The following is a 20,654-nucleotide window of genomic DNA, read 5'->3' as shown; positions in this document are numbered from 1 at the left end:
TGTACATCTAGGTATGCCCGATATACACTACAGCTAGCCAAAATCCTCTTCAATGTCTTAATCAGTTAAGACCTAACGTCCAATTTTAGATCTAAGCTTATTAGATCCTATTATGCCATAAAGTTGCAAAGATTATGCTTTTGCATGTCTTAAAAGGGTCAAATCTTGGACTTTACTACACTATCTTCATGAAATCGCCTTCAAACCCTTGCATGGTGGAACTTAAACCATCAAGACTCCATTTTTATGCTCATTGGACATCAGAGACACTAGGATCTAACATTATTTTCTTTTGGAGTAGCTTATACTCTCAAGAACCACCTTAAGGACCATAATATTAAGAACATAAGCCTTAAACTAAAACTAACACAAGGAGTCATCAAGGTAGGAGCTTTTTACCTCTAACAAGCTTGAAATGGTGAATAAACTCTAGATCTACAAGCTTCCTCTTGTCCAAAACTTCTCCATAAGTCTTCTTCTTTTTCACTAAGCACCACACACACACACACACAAGCTCAATCTCTTTGGAAACTGGATTAGGGTTTCAAGATAGGGTTAAAGAGACAATGGAGGCTAGTATGGTGAAAGGTTAGGAGAGCTTAATTTGCTTAAATAGGGTGAAACCCCTAAAAATTAGGGTTGCCCCTGGCTCGCATACGCATGGGTACGCCCAACATACATAGGGGGCTTCCCGCAAATCAGCCACTAGAGTATGCCCGGTGTACCAATGTGTACACCCAACGTACTCGGGCCCAAGGGTCCAAATGTAAGAAAGTAATGGATAAGGGATTTACCTGACAAATCAGGTGTTACAGATCTCCCCCACTTGATTTAGACTTTGTCCTCATACTTCGCTGCCAAAAATAACTCTGGATAATACTCCATCATTTCTTCCTCAGGCACCCAAGAGTCCACTCCAAACCTTTCTGATGCTACCACTACACCTTCACCAATCCCACAACCTTGTACCTCAAGGTTTTCGTCTTCTAGTAAAGGATCAATACATGTCTCTCAATGTAGTTCAGACGATCATCCACTTGAATATCCTCCAATGTAACCATTATGGAATCATCGACCAAACACTTTTGCAGCCGAGAGACGTGAAATATAGTGTTAATCTGACTGAGTTCCTCCGGAAGATTCTAATGATACGATATCCTTCCCACCTAGGCTTCAACCCTAAAAGGACCAATATACCGGGGGCCTAGCTTACCCCGCTTCCTGAACCAGATGACACATTTCCAAGGCGACACCTTCAGTATTACTATATCCCCGACTTGGAACTCCAAGTCTATCTGTCATCTGTATGTATAGCTCTTTTTCCGACTTTGTGTTGTCTAAAGTCTACCGCGAACCGGCTGAATCATCTCGGTTATCTTGAGTATCACCTCGATACTCCCCATGACTCGCTGACCAAATCACCCCAACATATCGGGGTCCTACACTTCCTTTTGTGGAGTATCTCAAAAGGAGGTCGATCAATCCTGGCGTGCTAACTATTGTTATATGAAAACTCCACCAAAGGGAGGTACGTATCCCAACATCCACCGAAATTCAAAACACAAGCCCAAAGAATATCCTCCAAGGTCTGAATAGTCCGCTCACTATGACTATCAATCTGCGGGTGAAAAGTTATGTTGAAGTGCAAATGATTATCCAACTCCTCGTGAAATCTCTTCCAAAAGTTGGAAGTGAACCGAACATCCCTATGGGAGACCACAGAAACCGGGACTCCATGACATGCTACAACCTCCCGAATGTAGATGTCTGTCAACTTCTCCGCAAAGATACTTTACTGGATCAGAATAACATATGCGCTCTTGGTCAATCGATCCATGATGACTAGGGGTGTAAACGAGCCGAGCCGAGCCCGAGCCTGACAAAGCTCGAGCTCGGCTCGTTTAATTTAAGGAAGCTCGAGCTCGATTCGAGCCTTAAAATGAAGCTCGAGCTCGGCTCATGAATAATTTAGTGGGCTCGCGAGCCTAATCGAGCCTAATCGAGCCTCTATGTGTGTGTGTATATATATATATGTGTGTGTGTGTGTGTGTATGTATGTATGTATGTATGTGTGTGTGTGTATATATATATACATATATATATATATATATATATATATATATATATATATATATATATATATATATAGGCTCGTTTAAGCTCGTTTAGGCTCGCGAGCCCATTAATTGAAGCTCGGCTCGAGCTCATTTAATAAACGAGCCTCATATTTAGGCTCGAGCTCGGCTCGGGCTCGTTTAATTCGATCTCGAGTCGAGCTTTTAACGAGTCGATCCCGAGTAGCTCACGAGTAGCTCGGCTCACTTACACCCCTAATGATGACCCATATCGAATCTACTTTGCGTGTCGTCTGAGGCAATTTGGTGATAAAATCTATCGTAATTTATTCTCATTTCCAAACCGATTCAAGACTATACATGATAGCCCCTTGGCCTTCTTACATCTGTTTGAACCACATGATGCTCACTTATATGAAGACGAGACATAGCTTGTACAGTCAAACCAAACAGATGGTGCTCCAAGATCAATCAATGCATCGATTATGGTAGGTGAATCAGGGTATCTAGAATCATATGAGACGTAGTACTGGAGAGTTGTTTCGTTTTTTCTAATCGAAAAGTGCATTACTTTTGGTTTTGGCAGTATGGGAGGACCTGAAGCGGCGTAACAGAAGCTTAGAAGAGAAAAGATGAAGAGAGTGTAAGTGTTTAAGAAAATGCCATTGTGGTTGTATTTTTGAATTGGTTGATGTGATGGTGTTCTTTTATAGTACTCTTGATGCCTATGAGGACATTTGTAAACTTGGTCTGTCTGGCTGGCGGATGCAAAAATAGACTATATAAAAAGTATAACTTTTATATAAATCCATATGGTTCTTAAATTAATTAACACCCATTCATAATTCTATCACATTCATTTGTCACAAATGTCATCATGCACTTTTAACTTTATTAACATATTATAATTGGTTATTGATTATAGAAAATGCGAACGACAAAACAAGTAATGCTTATTAAGTTTAGTTTATTTTAGTTTAGTTTTTTTTTTTTTTTTTTTTATTTTTTTTTATTTTCTTGCAAATAGAAAAAAAAAAAAAAAAAAAAAAAAAGATATTTATACAATAACCAAAAAATGAGATTGATTTGAAGAAAATAACCAAGGGAAATCAAATTTTGGAAAAAGATCACAGGATCCGCAGAGCACCCTCTGCGGAACCATTCAACGCTCTGCGGATACTCTACAGCTCTGCGGAATTGCTGTTTTTTGTTTTTTTTTTGGTTTTTTCATTTTTTTGCGTTCATTTTTGTTTATTAATATTAATTTTTTAAATACACTAGTATCTTATGTGATTATGTAAATAATTTGACAAAAAAATATTAATAATGAACTTATGTTTGATATCAGTCCACAGAACTCTTTGGGAATCCACCATCTGCGGATCCATTAAAGCCTCTGCGGATTCAACTATAACTTTGCGGAATGTTGGTCTTTTAATTTTTTTAATTGTTTTTTTTTTTTTTTTTTTTTTGCGTTCATTTTTGTTTATTAATATTTTTTTAAATACACTTATACCTTATGTGATTATTATATAAAAAATTTGAGAAAAAAATGTTAAAAATAATGAAATGTTTTATGTAATACGTTTGCTACTTATGTATGTTTTCATGTATTTGTACTTATAAATAACGTAATACAAACCGGTGCATATAAATAACCTAATTAAAATTATATAAATATTCCATGTTTTTTATAGGTTAAAAAACATAAACATACAACCTTCATAATAAACATACTTTGAAATAAACTTCATTCATTCAAATCGAATCACAGAAACTTTGATATGTTTTCGCATTCCGTCAATGGATTATCTGGTGCTTGTGTCCCTAGGTTTATTGTCTCTTGCGTCCATTGGTTATCTAGCTCTTGTTGCCATTGTTACTCGGTGCAACCCTGCCATTGGTTCTGTGTCTCTTCCTGCGGTTGGTATTCGGTCTCTTGCGCTCATTGGCTATGTGGCTCCTGTTGCCATTGATGTTCGGTCTATTGTGTCCATTGGTTGTCTGGATGTTGTTGTCATTGATGTTCGGTCTGTTGTGTCCATTGGTTGTCTGGTTGCTGCTACCATTGTTGTTCGATGTGTTGCGTCCATTGGTTCTCTGGCTCATGTTGCCATTGGTTTTCGGTCGCTTGCGTCGATTCCTCTTCTGTCGCTTTTGTCCCACTCCCTGAAACCCCGGTACATTTTTTAGTTTTACTTTGGTTCTTTGGAATGATTTCCTTACACGTCCTTGCATTATGAGTTGTGTTATGGGATCTAGTACACCTTCTTATTTTTGGTTCCTCACCTTGAGATGGAATACGATTGGTATTTTTTGGTCTACTGGATTGATGTATTTCCATCACAGGAGGGTTAACAACCATAAGGTCATCCGGAACCTCCCAATCACTAAGTTCTGAAAGAGGGTATACGGCCTGCTCGTACGTTCTTCAATATGTTTCAATTTTATAAGCATTTATAACCATATGCCCACAATGATCATTTTTCAAGTCCGTTAAAACCATTATCACATGACCACATGACAAACCAGTTAGTTGCCAATATCTACAAGAACAAGTCTTTTCCCTCAAATTCACTATGATGCCGCTTTTGAAATCATGCACTTGATATGTTGTATTGTTAACACCGGATACCGGCCATCCTTGAATCCCCTCTTTAATTTTTTTAACCATATCTTTAACGCACTTCGTTAGTATTGTTGTACTTTTTTTATAGTTAAAACAAACATATATTATTATATATGACATTTATCATATAATTTAAAATTAAACATAATCATACCTACAGTCATCCGTCGTTTGTAAAACCATTTCTGCATAAGTGTGCGAAAGAACACAAGAAGTAGTAATATAGGCAACTTCCTTGCTTTGTTTGATACAACATTCATGAACTCCGCACTATTTGAGGTCATATAATCATACCTCGTGGTAGGGCAATACGCTCTGGTCCATTTCTCACTTGGAATTTGACTGAGATATGTCGCTACATCATCTCTTATATTACGAAGTCTCCCACAATATTATTCAAACTCAGTGGTTTTGTAAGCTCTTACCAACTTCCAAAACAAAATTGATGTTTTTTTTTTTTTTTTCCAAAGGTGTGGACTATGTTTCCTATTAGATGAAAACCGCACAATCCATGTTGAGCATTTGGAAAAACAGTTTTAATACTTACAGCAATTGCGGGTGCTCTATCTGTGACCATTGTCAGACCTTCCACATCACCAATGCAATCATGTAGTTTTTCAAGAAACCATGTCCAAGAATCTGTAGTCTCTTTTGGGCAAATTCCATACCCAATAGGCAAGATTTGATTGTTGTCATCCATGGCTACTGTATGCAAGATGGTGCCTTTGTACTTTCCTTTCAAATGAGCATCATCCATAATAATAATTTTTCTACAACACTCTCTGAAAGCACGTATCTGCAACAACAATATAAAAACCATTAATATATCAACAATATAAATTGTTTATAAACATTTAAGATAATAAAAAATATATTTAAAAATATATTACCGTGCATCCAATAGAGAAAATGATATACTCAAAACGATCATCTGAATCAGTTTTTATGTACGTTACAGTACCAGGATTACATTTCTTCAGATTGTGAGTTTGGAGAAACTTTCTTCGGGGTCCCCATCATCAATCCCAAAGAAAATTCTCTAGCATGGCACGCTTGTGAATAACTCATATTTATTTGTAGAAAAGCATTCATATCTCTAATTATATCATTATGCTTCCAAACTCTCAAACTTCCTTGACCCATAACGTTATGTATTATGGTTCCCACAACTTCGCTATTTGCTTGCCTATGATTTGGGTGTATAAGCAATGAAGAACATGTATGCTAGTCATTAAACGTCTTAATTTCAAACGTTTCCGTTCCTTTAATGATACATGCGTATAAACGCCAATGACAGTTTTCTTGCATACAATGATACAAACAACCTGGTACCGAGATTTTGAAGAATTTTCAACCTTTATCTGAAACTTTTCTCTAACAGCTTTGAATTTAACAGCAAATGCTAACTCTTTTTTGGTGTTATAGGTTTCATTGACAATTAATTTATCATTCGGACCTAAATTGTGAAATGGTCTAAGTTCAAGAATAGGTTATGGACAATCAAGAATAGAAGGAATACAATAACTTGGATTAAAAGCAGTTTTTCGTTGCGTGTATTCATCATCTGACCACCCTTTTGATTTTTCCTCACATCTTCGATCATCAATTTGAGGAACTTCTCCAAACTCGAACAAATTTTCACGTTGTAATTCAGTCATGCCCACTTTTGGTTCTTTATCATTATCTGAAAAAAAGTGTCATTTCCTCTTCCCCTTGAACGGTTTCCATCACATTGGCTTTCTCTACGACCTCTATTAGTTTTTGTTGGATTAAACTAGTTGTTAACCACTGCTTGTTCTTCATCTTATTCACCTACTACCGTTAAATACAAATGCACCATCTTCTTTGATTCAGACATCACATGTCTCAATTGAAATACATCAGTTTCATCTCCAAGCTCCATGACATACCCTAACTCCGGGTGTTTAAAAGACAAACATATATGACTATTTAACACACCCACCTTGCTTCTAACCATTCGTAATAACATTTCATGGTAAATTTTAGGAGGAAGATTTAAACCATAGTTTTTCACATTATTTCTAACGTAAAGCTCAAATCCATTAACTAACTGCCACGACCCTCCCGTACACAAAATAATATAACTCAATTTACAAATCACTCTCTATAAACACAACGAAAAAACAACTTCTACTAGTAATTGAAGCTCACAAACTCACAAATAACCACTTAAATATGTCTATAACTTCTATAACTGATCCGCAGAGGTGTACACCGATCCTTAGAGGTGTGCACTGATCCTTAAAGGTGTACACTTATCCATAGAGGTGTACACTGACCCTTAGAGATGTGTACAGATCCGCAGAGCTATACACTGATCCTTAGAGGTATGTACTGCTCCGCAGAGGTGTACACTGATTCTTATATATATATATATATATATATATATATATATATATATATATATATATATACACACACACACACACACAAACCTGATCAATATCCTTCTAATGTGGTTCATCAACCATCCTGGCTGCTATACGCCTCAAATATCTACTGATTTAATTAGGTTATTTATATGCACCAGTTTGTATTACGTTATTTATATGTATTTGGTTTGTATTAGGTTATTTACAAAACTAGTTGAGTTAACTTTTACATTATTTCATAGAACATAGAATACAAAACAGTATAAATACATGAAAAATATACATCAGTAGCAAACGTATTACATAAAACATTTCATTATTTTTTAACCTTTTTTTTGTCAAACTTTTTACACAATAATCACATAAGGTATACGTGTATTTTAATATATATATATATATATATATATATATATTAATAAACTAAAGTGAACGCAAAAAAAAATAATAAAAAACATTTTAAAAAAAATTAAAAAACCAACATTCCGCAGAGTTGTAGCTGGATCCGTAGATGCTTTAATGGATCTGCAGAGGGTGAATTTCCAAAGAGTTCTGTGGACTGATATCAAACATAAGTTCATTATTTTTAACTTTTTTTGTCAAATTATTTACATAATCACATAAGGTAGTAGTGTATTTAAAAAATATTAATATTAATAAACAAAAATAAACGCAAAAGAAAAACAAAAAAACGAAAAAAAAAATCAAAAAAATCAAAAAACAGCAATTCCTCAAAGCTGTAGAGAATCCGCAAAGCATTTAATGGTTTCGAAGAGGGTGCTCTGCGGATCCTGTGGTCATTTTCCAAAATTTGATTTTCCTTGGTTATTTTCTTCAAACTAATCTCATTTTTTGGTTATTCTCCAAATTTTCTCAAAAAAAAAAATAGCATGTTCCATTAATAACGATTAATTTCGCAGCTACTTTCCAAAAATAGAAAAAGGCCACCACCAAGGACAGGCAACTCCATCTCTCTCCTTCTCTTATCATTCTTCTTTTGCCACCACCGAATAACCAAATAATGGTAATTTCATGACCCGGAAACCGAACTGATTAACCAATACGGGTTCTGCTCGGTTCGGGTATTAATCAGTTCGGTTCGATTATTACACGAATAACATGTATAATCTGATTAAGGACCTAATATAACCGAAAATATCAAATAAACTGTATTAAGACTCTCTAACCCGAATACTAGAATAACAATGTAGTTTTATGCACCAATATAAAACATTCAAAGACTAACATAACACAATAACATATTAAAAGAATAACATTTACATAATAGATTAACATAATGAAAATTAATTTCTTACTTGAGTTTCTTGAGTTGGCACCTAATTTTTCATGACTAGATAAAGTAGGACTTTGTGAATCCTTATAGACAATTGAAAGGGTCGATTTTTAAAAAGTCTGAAAACAAAAGAATGATCGACATAAGTGATTTCGAGTTTGTAGATAGTTGAGAAGATTGGTTAATTTTGAAACAACGACAACGAGTGTAAGTTTTATGAAAGACGAAGACAGAAGTGTGAATTGTGATTTTGATTTCTATCGATAAGAAAAGGGGGACGATAAATGCTTAATCGGGTCGGGTATATAGAACCGAATAACCCGATAACCAAATAAGCATAATATGTATACTCGAAACTTGAATGGAATTGTTTATTTGGTTCTAATTCGGTTTGGTTTGGTTTAGTTCGGGTTTTAGGGCCAAATTTTCATCCCTACTTCAAACCATCGCAAAGATTAAATGAGGAACAATTTCATCAAAATCGATTTAGCCCATTTTAAACAAAATCACCGATTTCACAATTTTATTTGAGAACAATATCCAAAATTTTGAAATAAAATCACCTAAAGTATCAAGATCCAAATGTCCACGTCATATTCCTGAGATGTAAGAAAACACTGAAATTTATGTTTGATTTCTATATGTCGTCCTAGTAAGTATGGCAAGTTTTCGAGTTTTTAAATGGATTATGTTTTCTTTACCAATTTCCTTCTTTTTACTCTTTTTAAAAACCACAACCCTAATCTATTCATATAAATGCTCATTAAATCTACATATGTCTCGTCCCTCAACTTCAAGAAGAAAGGACAACACCTGATACCGTTGGGCTAGAAACACTTTGTTCTTTCTCTTTACTTAGCATCAATCTTTTATCCTTACAAGATGTGTTTGTGTGTGTGTGTGTCATCATCCCTATGGAGATAAAATGTGATGATTTTAGTACTCCAGAAGTTTCTAGATGTATGAAAACATTGAAACTCTATAACCCAAAAAGATAATTTGAGATGGTCAAACATGACTTTAGCTATTTGTGTATGCGTGTGTGTGGTGGGGAGGATGAGGAGGGATCAATGTATGGTTGTTGGGGTGGGTATGGGATCCTTACCTGAAAATAATAATTATTAAATTAATTAATAAAAGGGAAAATAATGGATAGATTTGTTAACAGAAGGAGCCGGAGAATATGGTGAGGAGGTGATGGTAGGGTGGTGAGGGGAGCACTGATCATCTATGATGGTTGCTATGGGGTCCTTAACCATATAATAATAACAAATAAATAAATTTAACAACAAGAATACCAATCATGATGAATTTTGAAATCATCAGGATGATAACTCTTATATATATATATATATATATATATATATATATATATATATATATATATATATATATATATATATATATATAAGTTCAAGAGTGAACTCTTTTTTAGGAAGTGAGCCAACAAACTATGCATCTATCAAATGCATGTTTTTTTTATAACAAACATATTTGAAGAACCATTGGAGCTCCCACAAATCAACTTTAACGTCCGCAGATTCGGGCTAGTCAATTTAGAGACAATAAGTATCAAAAATGAGTTTTTGATGGAAGATTATTTAGAATGATTAATCTTAACCAAATTGTAGTATATGTTACAAGGGTTCAGTATATATAAAGAACGCCAAAATTCGAGTTATAACGAAGAAGTTATGACTCGTCAAAGTTTTTCGGCAAAACCGGCACAACACTGGGAGACGTAAATAGTGAATTTACGATAGATGAATTTTTAGCCTTAGTAATCTAAACAAAATTCGTAGAATATGTTAAACTGAGAGCATCCATAAAAAGAACGGCCAAATCTGACTTCGTATGAGAAAGTTATGAATTTTCTAACATTTGGCATAGCAGTGCACGGCCCGAAACTCGAATTTTAGTTCGAGCGGTTTTTGGCCTACGCGACCTAAATGAGAGTTGAAGATCTCATTAATAGGAACTCAACGGTAAAAAGACAGACAAAACGGAGTCCGTATATAGAAGTTATGAATTTTACGCAGACGTTTAAAAGTATAATCTCCTCCTACTAATAAATTTAAGATCGGTCGAAAATTAGCCGTTGGAGTCTAAATGAAAGTTTTAGATCTTGTTTTTACCTATGCGCAAATATAAATAATGTCGAGAGTAGAGCTCGTATGTTAAAGATATGGACGAAACTTGGTCCCTACTCTTCAAGCGCGATAAATTCAATACAGTTTTGTAAATCTGAGATAGAATTAGAATTAGCTGACGGCATCCAAATGAAAGTTGTAGTACTTGTAAATACCGACGCGTGGATATAAAGAACATTAAAAATGGAGTTTGTATGAATGAGTTACAAATTATAATAACATATTTATGTATTAAAATAAAGTATAAATCATATATACGTACACACACACACACACACACACACATATATATATATATATATATATATATATATATATATATATCATTAGAAAGGTATCGACGATGAGGTTATTATAAGACTAGTGTTGAGTACTTTCGACATTAGTTTAGTACAAATACCATTAAATCTATTTAAAATAGTATTATGAAGGGGTGTTTAGTCGTTTATATAACTATAAGGTCATTCAGTAATTATGGAGGCTGGTTTTGTAAATTCAATTACTATAAATAAGAGACTTGGGCTCTCCTATTTCTTGTACCATACTCTTGATTAAAGATTCTTTCTCTTCTTATCCCCTGAGCATTTCGGTCCCTCGTGATTCGACTTCTCTTTATGTAGTTATAGTATAGTAAGGTGAGCGCTGAAGCACTACACGAATCTCTCTTAGAAAGATTCAGCGACGAAGTTCTTCCCCTGCAGAGCCCGACTCCTAGCTAAAACCCCCTTGTAAGTAAGTTATGCTTACCCTATTTTAATATAGTTTATATTTAAAATTAGTATTGTTATTATGAACTTATAATAAATATTTGAGCAATTATTATATAAGTGTTGTTATAATATCTTTTTAACTACTCGCGGTACGTGGAATCTAGTTTAAAGGGTCGCATAGGACTATTGGATTTCAGAAGTGCTATATGCCAAAATGGTCCTACCCTCCGGTGTTTTATGTCTGGCCCATGTCTGTACATAGTGGTTGGAAAGTATTGTTTAAACGCTTATATAATAAAAATAAGACTAATAATTAGTCACGGTAAATATTAGGCTAAAATCTAGTGATAATAATACTAGGTTTCGTCGAAGGAAATTATTTTAAAGTAAACGAAGCGTTGTTCGAGTACCGAGTCACCACCTTATCAAGTAAGTGCATGGTCCCTTTCATCTTACACATAGATATGAAGTATTGTATATAAAGTACGTGCTATGTTTGCATATTATCTGTATAATTGCTATCTATGTTGGATGAACGATTTTATACAAGTTTTATATGATTTAAACTGTATATGTATTTATATCTACATAATATGTTGGGTAAAACATGGGTAGATAAAATATGAGTTGGATGATGAGTTGAAAGGTGATATAGACCATGAGGTGCGGGTGAGAGGTGGACGATGTGGGAAGCCTTGTTCCCAAATGATGGCCCCGTTATCTAGCAGAGTATGGATGACAACCACTGACTATTCTAGACAGTCCAATAGAACACTAACAGGCTCGCAACCTGTAGGTGTTGTGAACAATGTGTTCACCCAATGTACTCTAAACTTTAGTGATCATGCAGACTTGATGCCTAAACCCTGGTGACTATGCAGACTTGGTGCCTAAACCTTGGCGATCATGCAGACTGGATGCCTAAACCTTGGTGACTATGCAGACTTAGTGCCTAAACCTTGGTGATCATGCAAACTTGATGCCTAAACCCTGGTGACCATGCAGACTTGGTACCTAATCCCTGGCGACTATGTAGACTTAGTGCCTATTGTGTAAACCGTGGCAATGATGGACTTCGTGTCGATTCCTTAGGATGATCCTTAGGAATAAATGAACGAGGAATAGCTAATTCTTAGGGTAGATCCTTAAGAGTAAAGAAGATAATGGGGATGGGTAATTGGGTTGATTGTTTGATGTTTAAACATAATAATTATATTATTGTTGGTTGAAAACCCTATGTACTCACCAGGTTTTCCAACCTGACCCACTCAGTTTATTTATATCACAGGTGTTGATAGGAAGTGACATTACACTGAGAGATAAAGGAGATATAAATCACTAGTGATAATGAACCTGAGTTCTGTTTATGCTTATGTCTCTGTATTGACGATGACATTCCAAATGTTCTAAAATGAATAAAAATACTTTTCTTCGGAAATGCTTTGATAACATATTTATCATGTTTTACTGGGAACAAATTCCACAAAATTTTTATTAAAAGAGATACTCTGATTTTTATAAAGCATAAACAAAATCGATCTTTTCTGGCCGTGAAAATAAGGATGTCCAAGTTGGTATCAGAGCATTAGTTTAAGAGAACTAGGAATATGGATTTATTTCTAAACTTAAACTTAGAATGCTAAGTGATGATCGTAAGGAGTGTGTCTAATATATTTTAGGAAGTACGCCTGAATAGACATAAGCACTAGCTTAATTAGGGAATATGCTTTTATGTGCTTAATAATTTGTGATGATTTATGCTATCGTTTGATCGGATCTATGGTCTGTTGTCGACCGGATCTGGAAATTTTATATGTTCAGATTTCTAGATGTTTAATTACGATATTAGAACTGGCATACAATTTTTCGATGTAATATGGAAGAATAAGCATCTAAACCTTCCTCTATCTATATTCTGGTCTCGATACACCAAACGACCACTTTGATGTGCAAAACATCATGGTGAAGACTCATAGTGAATTGATTAAATGGAGGAAATGAGAAGGCTTTTGATACTGAATAGTACCTATCAAAAAATATTGTAAGAGTGATATCTTGTTTTTAGAATGCGTCTAATAAATAATATGTCTAGTACGGGAGAAGTACACTTTCGATTAGAAGAAAGAAAGATTTCTGGTATAATCCATGAAGTTATCCCATCGTCTGACATTTCCATCATCAACCAAGTTGAAGAAAAATTGATGATTGAAGATACGCATGGAAGAAGTCCTAGTAGAGTCTAGAGAAAATTAAATGATTGTTTAGACACATTTGTATGTGTTAAAATTGTTTTTGTGATAATATCTTGGAGAACTACGAGACAATACTTGAGACAAGTATGAGTAGGTGTGAAAGGTAGTAGAGGCCTATACTACGGAAAGCACATGACTCACGCTTGGATCAAGGAAAGTCACAAGGTTACCAAGAAGCTAGTAATTGATACCGTTTTATTCAAATATGTCGTTACCATCATTTCGGTAATAACTAAGAAGATGATTGTTATTCTAACCCTAGTTGTCATATCGAATTGAGTCCGACTACAACGAGTATGTTACGTGGTTCAGAGAATCAAGTTTGATGTAGCATCTGAGTTAAGCCATTCCAACAATTCCTGATTCCTCTCCTCATTCATATAAATGCACTAATGTGTCCTTAGAGGATCAATTGTGACATGGTTCCATAATCATTAGGACGATCATAAAACACAATACTAAAGTACTCTCCATTTTTTCAGATTGGAGAAACTTTTATCTTTCTGTCTAATTTGATTCTTCTTATTCGTTCTGATATACATTGAAACCTTTTCAAAGTATCAAAATTATAGTTAAACTTGTAAGCATAACCATATTTATTGAACTATCAGTAAATTATGACGAATAGACTTATTTTCCTTTGTGGTGGACCTGACCAGTGCACATCAATGCGTACTAGATCCTTTAGTCTTTCACTTGACTCACATACATATGTGAACAAGGAATCAATCCCAATTTTCTAAGGATCAAGATTCTCATACATCACACAATTTAAATCATATGATTCCAAATTTCTGCCCAACTGAAACTTGGGTGATGAGAATCCTTTCTCACTTGGTAAATTATGACACTACCACAAACGATATAACCAAGAATAAAATCATTTTTTCAACATTGCTAACAATAGAAATATAAACACCATTTTTTCATAAATCTCATTGCAAGGATACGTAAAAATAAGATAATATCAAAATTTTATTTTAATAATAAAACACGGAAAAATTGTCCTTACAGCGCAAATACATATGAAAACTATGTTACTAAATCTTCCTAAGCAATCTATCATAACTCCTAAGTAGCAGCTCAAAAATCCGATCATCGAACCATGCGATTAAAATCCATATCTTCACGATCAAACTCAACTTACTTCTTCTTTTAAGCTTCCTTCATTTTCTTCGATCCTACAAAACATCAAAATGAAATCTTATCACATCATGTATTAAGAATTTATAAATAGGAACTTAATAGAGTTAGATAGTGGATTTACCTGAACTAGAGTCATACAGTTTGACTTTACTATCCTTACGATCTTTCAGGTTGATATCGCACCTTCGCATCTAATGCCCCTTCTCTTGGAAATAAACGCATATGGACTCTTTGGGAATGACAAATGGGGCTATCTCAAAATTTTCCTTTCTTCTATAATCAAACTTTTCGACCATGGCCAATTTCTCTCCCTTAGGAGGAGAAACTATTTCTGGACTATCACATTTTCCATCACCCATTTCCATGGAAATTTTGGATGTAGATCTTCCAATAAAATTTACTTGAATAGTGCACTAAAGCATTCCTGCTTCAACAACAATGAGCAAATATGTCAGATTAATAAGGGTCACATCGTTGTTAGTCATATATTGGTCTTCAACAATCTCACTATATGACTCGACGGATGACTGAAGAACCAAGTCAACAACTAGCTTCCTTAGGAAAACAACACCCAATATCCCTAGTCTATCAATGTGTGACTTCATCTTCAAGACGTATGCATACACAAACCTTCCATCTTGGTGTTTGCTTGCCAATAAGGCTTGAGTGACCTTGAACTTTTCAAGTCGACGGAAACGTGCGTCAGGGAGAATCATTGGAGGAGGTGGGGGAAGAGAAGTATGATTTCTGGTTCCATCAGTGCACAAACAAGGGATTTATCTTTCACCTTAATCGGCACGTGGAAGATCATCTTCAGAAGGAAAGGCTTTTTCAAATGATTGAGAAAAACCATAGTTGTCTGAACTAGACATCTACAAAATGAAGAAATTCAAGTTAGTTGATACAATACTAAATATAACACCCAAATGAAATATTAAGGCCAGGACCCAACACAATAATTCACAATTCAGAAGAGGGATGCCATAATTTACAACACGAAATTTTAAATGAATTAGGTTTTAAATGAAATTTCTAGATCTTTTGAGATTCATTGAACTTTTCAATGGTATGTTTAATCTCAATTATTCCCTTCAAGTTTGTGACTGGGATACCGAGGATCACAAATAATGTGAGTAACCACGCAAATTAGCTTGATACTCTAGATGCCATTTATCATCTAATCAATGTGCTGGTTAACCACACATGCTCCATCGATCAACGATAATTTATGAGCCATCCATTGGCATCCTTCATTAGTCCACATTAGTGTGTCAGTTAACTACACACGCTCCACTAACGACCAATAAGGTGCAATCTACAATTTCATGGATTAGCATAAAATTCACTTTTTCCTAAAGTAACTAAAATTGGGAATTTATAAAAAGCGTTTAGTTACTTTATAATTCATTATACTTTTACTAAGGATTTAGTGTCTTCTCCTACCTATTCGGCTAACGACCCTGTACAAGTCAAGAATGTGGTGGGTAAGAGTGGATACCCAATAGCGGTCATTTTACAAGTTGCTTCCTTAAACACCCCTTAGAGACTTGCTTCGTGAATAAGGCCTACTAACGGTAAGACTAACATTTACTTGTACATATATGTATATAATTAAACTTTTAATCTTATATAGTATAAGTATGTATTTTAAACTTTTAAAAAACTAAATGTTTTAATTCTTTAATAATTTAAACTTCTAATTCAATTAAAATTAAACCATATTATGTATATATTAATTCTCTTTTAGTTAAACACTTAATTAATCTTATTAATAAAATTCATGAGGGTGTAGTTTAAACTATTCAAAATGCTAAGGTTTAACTATTTAAATTTCTATAATCAAAACCTTTAATTTCAAATTTAAACTATAAAACCAAAATGGTGCAATTTGAAACTATTTAAAATTATTAGGTTAAATCTGTGAATCAAAATAATCTTATATCATCCAAATTTAACCATATCTTCAATTTGATAAGGATATCAAGTTACCAATCAGAAAGTCGATTTTAGGAAATAAAAACAAGTTATGGTAATTATCCAAATCAAAATCTAATCAATAAATAGAAATTTTAGGTTACAAACGTGTCAACTCGTCGAGTTCACCCAACTTGTCGAGTTTTACTTTGAACTCATCGAGTTCCCTGGTCAGACAGCAGATTACAATTTTCTACAGCTTTGAACAATTCAGTATGGCATCTATTCAATTGAAAAATATCCTAGGCTCTAGTACCACTGATAGGTTTTGAGCATATCTACAATCCTATGTGATCATGCAACCCTAACTGCTTTAGATCTAAGTTTTTCTCTATTGAACATGCAAATTGAATACCAAAGCAAAGAACCCTAGATCTAGTATATATAATTTCGAAATTCATATATATATATATATATATATATATATATATATATATATTAGGGTTTGATGATTACCACACTTGTTATATTGTAATAACAAGACAATCCTTGAAGTCCTTGACTCTTGAAAGCTTAGTGCCCAAAGTGTTGCACCTCTAATGGAGTCACAAACACTCAATACAAATGATGAAGAAGGAGAGAGATGAAAATTGGCTAGGGCAACTCTTAGAAGCATTAGGGTTTTAGAGGGTTTATATATGACTAAGTTGCTTAGTCTTGAAGCTGGACTTGAATAAGGAAACCCTAGTTCCTAACTTAAGCCCAAAGCAACCCAATGACGTGATGGGTTTTGGTTATAAGACATCCTATGTGCTCATACAAACCATAATGCTTGGATCTAGGTTTCTCTATTATACATGCTTTGAATCCAAGACTATAAACCCTAATTCTAGCATATGGAAATCGATATTAACATATAATTAGGTTTAAGATGTTACCTTGATTGTTATGTAGCAATAACAATCCCAAATCTCCTTGTATTGACTTTGGAAGGCTTAGAGTCACAAGTGTCACTCCTCTAATGGCTTACAAACACCAAGAGCAAATGGAGAAGGTATAAAGAGAGAAGAGAGAGGTAGGAATTCATCCTTAGGACCTCTTGGGAAGGCTTAGATGAATTCATGAGCCTTAGGGGGTTTATATAGGTGTAAAGATTAGGGTTTTAGTCCTTATCCTTACCTAGTTGCTTGCCCACCAAGTAACCATAAGATAAGTCTTAGAAACCCTTATCCTAGTCAAATTCTAAGGCATTATCTCCTTAAATTCGTTCACCCTATATTTAAGATAATCCTTACCTTATTTTGTAACTATCAAATAATTACAAATCAGCCCCTCTAGTTTAATTAATTACACTTGATCACAAAATTAATTCCTAATTAATTATTGACCAATATTAATTAAACAAATATGATTTCTCCTTTAATATATTATTCTTATAACATATTAATAAATCATAATAACCTCTCTCTCTCTCTTTATTTATTTCTCCAATCAAGTTGCTTTGGTGAAGGCAACCCAAAAGGACCATGCACCATCGGGTCAAGTACATACCAAAATAGTTATGGACTTAGACACTAATCCAACAGTCACCCACTTGGATAAGTCTAATACCTATTCTGCGTATGACTTCAGATCCTGATCTGCAATCGTAGCTTTCCAAAGCCACTATCAACTCTGATCCTATCAAATACGCGTGTCCTTAGATAAGGGATCATATATTCCTCCATTCTAGATATCGTAAGACATGATTTCTAATCATTCTCTTTGTACTATTTCTCGGTCTCCGATTTATGAAGACTGACTAATTGAACAAATCAAATTATCCCTATCCCGGCCGAGCATTTACGTTTGTCATCACTAAACCATCGAGGGGCCCAAAAGATATCGCTTTTATCCTTCTTTGGATAAAAGGAACGGATAAACTTTGATACAATGCTTGCTTGCACTCACTAACCAAATCACACACAACAATATGTTTTATAACACCAAGTTACTAGTGCGTTTACATATTATCAATGTGCAACCGATTAGCAAGATACAACTCACACATCTCGGTTTCAAGAATATAAGATGTTATCGTCTCACCAATCACTCGTGATACAATTCATGGAGAGATCCAAGTGAATGTGGGTTTAATCCAATGCTCAAATTCATATTCATAAGCACTCATGAATGTTGCAGCAAACATTTGCTTATGTCTAATACTCTTTTAGACAATCCACAAACCAATTAACGACAGTCTTCATTCATATCTACTTCCAACATATGAATGACTGTGGCCCGTTTGAATAATTCGATTATTCTTAATAAACTCAATTATTCTGCAAGTCAAAACATGCAAAGTGAAACATAAGAATAATACTAATCCCATATGGCCTCAACCCTTTGAGCATAAATAAAACACTTTTTATTTACCACCATATCGATTACTCATTATTTGTCGTTTCGGGTAATCAACTTCTTACTTGAATTATTACACTTGTCCCATGCTCCTAGCATGCACACAATGTTTACCTATGGTTCTTACTTTGTGAAATAGATCACATTGAACACATTTCCAATCATTCTAATTCCACAACTCTAAATCCTTTTCAATAAGTGAAAGAATATCAAATTCTTGCTACTTATAGAATATGCTAGATTCTAACATTCTATGCAATGATTCTTTCGTAATGTCACTGCACCAAAGTCACAAAGACTATTGCCAATGATATTACAAAGTCCTCTAACAGAGATTGTTACAAGACAATGTTGGATAAGGTGTCTAAGTCCATAACCTATTTGGTATATACTTGACCCGACCCGGCATGGTCCATTTGGGTTGCATTTCATCCAAACTATTTATGGATAATTTTATGAGAGTTATAGACATATGTTTATTAATATGTTGTAAGTTATAATATATTAATATGAAGTCATGTTATTTAATTAGTCTTAGGCTTAAATTAATTATGAATTAATTTAGAGATTAAAAGGAAGACTAATTAGATTGTGGGCTATTGGTTTTATATGGTGTGGGCTAACACTCATTTGTTAATGGGCTTGGCTTGTATGGAAGTCCATGGATGATCCATGGAGCTTTTAACCCATGGATCCTTGGAAAAGGAAAGTTCATGGGTTATTAGGGTTTCACCCTAATCATGTACACTATATAAGCATGCTTATGTTGCATGAAATAGCCACTAGAGTGACTAGTGTTACTAGAGTATGTGTGTTTGTGTGTGGCCAATTTTATAAGTGTGTATACACTCTCTCAAAGTTTTCCAAGAGTTTGTGGTGATTTGTGATTCCATTTGAGGCATTCACACTATTGGTGCTTGGCCTGCAAACTCCTTAGGAATCAAACTCATCATCAAAAGGTATGTAATCTCCTCTAATTATTTTATGTTTAAAAGTACCCCCATGCCATGTTAGATAAGTTATGAACCTTGGAAAAATTATTACTTTGCATGTATTTAGACAAACATAGATCCAAGGTTTATTAGGGTTGCATGCACACTTAGGAAGTGTTAGATTGCTCAAAACCCAACAGTGGTATCAGAGCCAAGGCTTGCTTGTTTGATACTTGATGCAAAATAGTGAAAAAAGTCGAAATTTTTGTTGTCTGCATGATGGACTCGCCAAGTCCATGGGGGGAGTCGCCGAGTCCAAGGCAAAATTCATCCTATTCGCCGAGTAGGTTCGTGCACTCGGCGAGTAGAAGGTTCAGAATGCAGATTTTCGACTTTTGCTGCTGGAAATGGATTAGAAACTTTACCCTAAACTGTTTTGATGTTTTAAAACTTATTTTAGTTGGTGTAATGGTTGTTCTAATCCATTTACAATAGCATATATCAAAATTTCATGCTTTGTATGTGTTCATATAGTTCTTGAAACTTTGATAATCATGTTCATGTTCTTATGAATTTAGAAGATGATAGGAATTATTTGCTTAATTGTTTAGGATTAATTCTTGATCATTTATGTGTTTTAATGGAGTCCATAATTTGTCCTCAAGTTATGGATATCCAAATGTCACTTTTCTTTAACACACATTAAAAACACATAAGTTACATAAAATGAAGAGTCTTCATTTTATGAACCTTTAATTCATA

This window comes from Lactuca saligna, chromosome 8 (genome assembly GCF_052625555.1).
Source record: "Lactuca saligna cultivar CGN05327 chromosome 8, ASM5262555v1, whole genome shotgun sequence".
Lineage (NCBI taxonomy): Eukaryota > Viridiplantae > Streptophyta > Magnoliopsida > Asterales > Asteraceae > Lactuca > Lactuca saligna.
The sequence above is the reverse complement of the archived record's forward strand: the minus strand, read 5'-3'. Positions refer to the sequence as shown.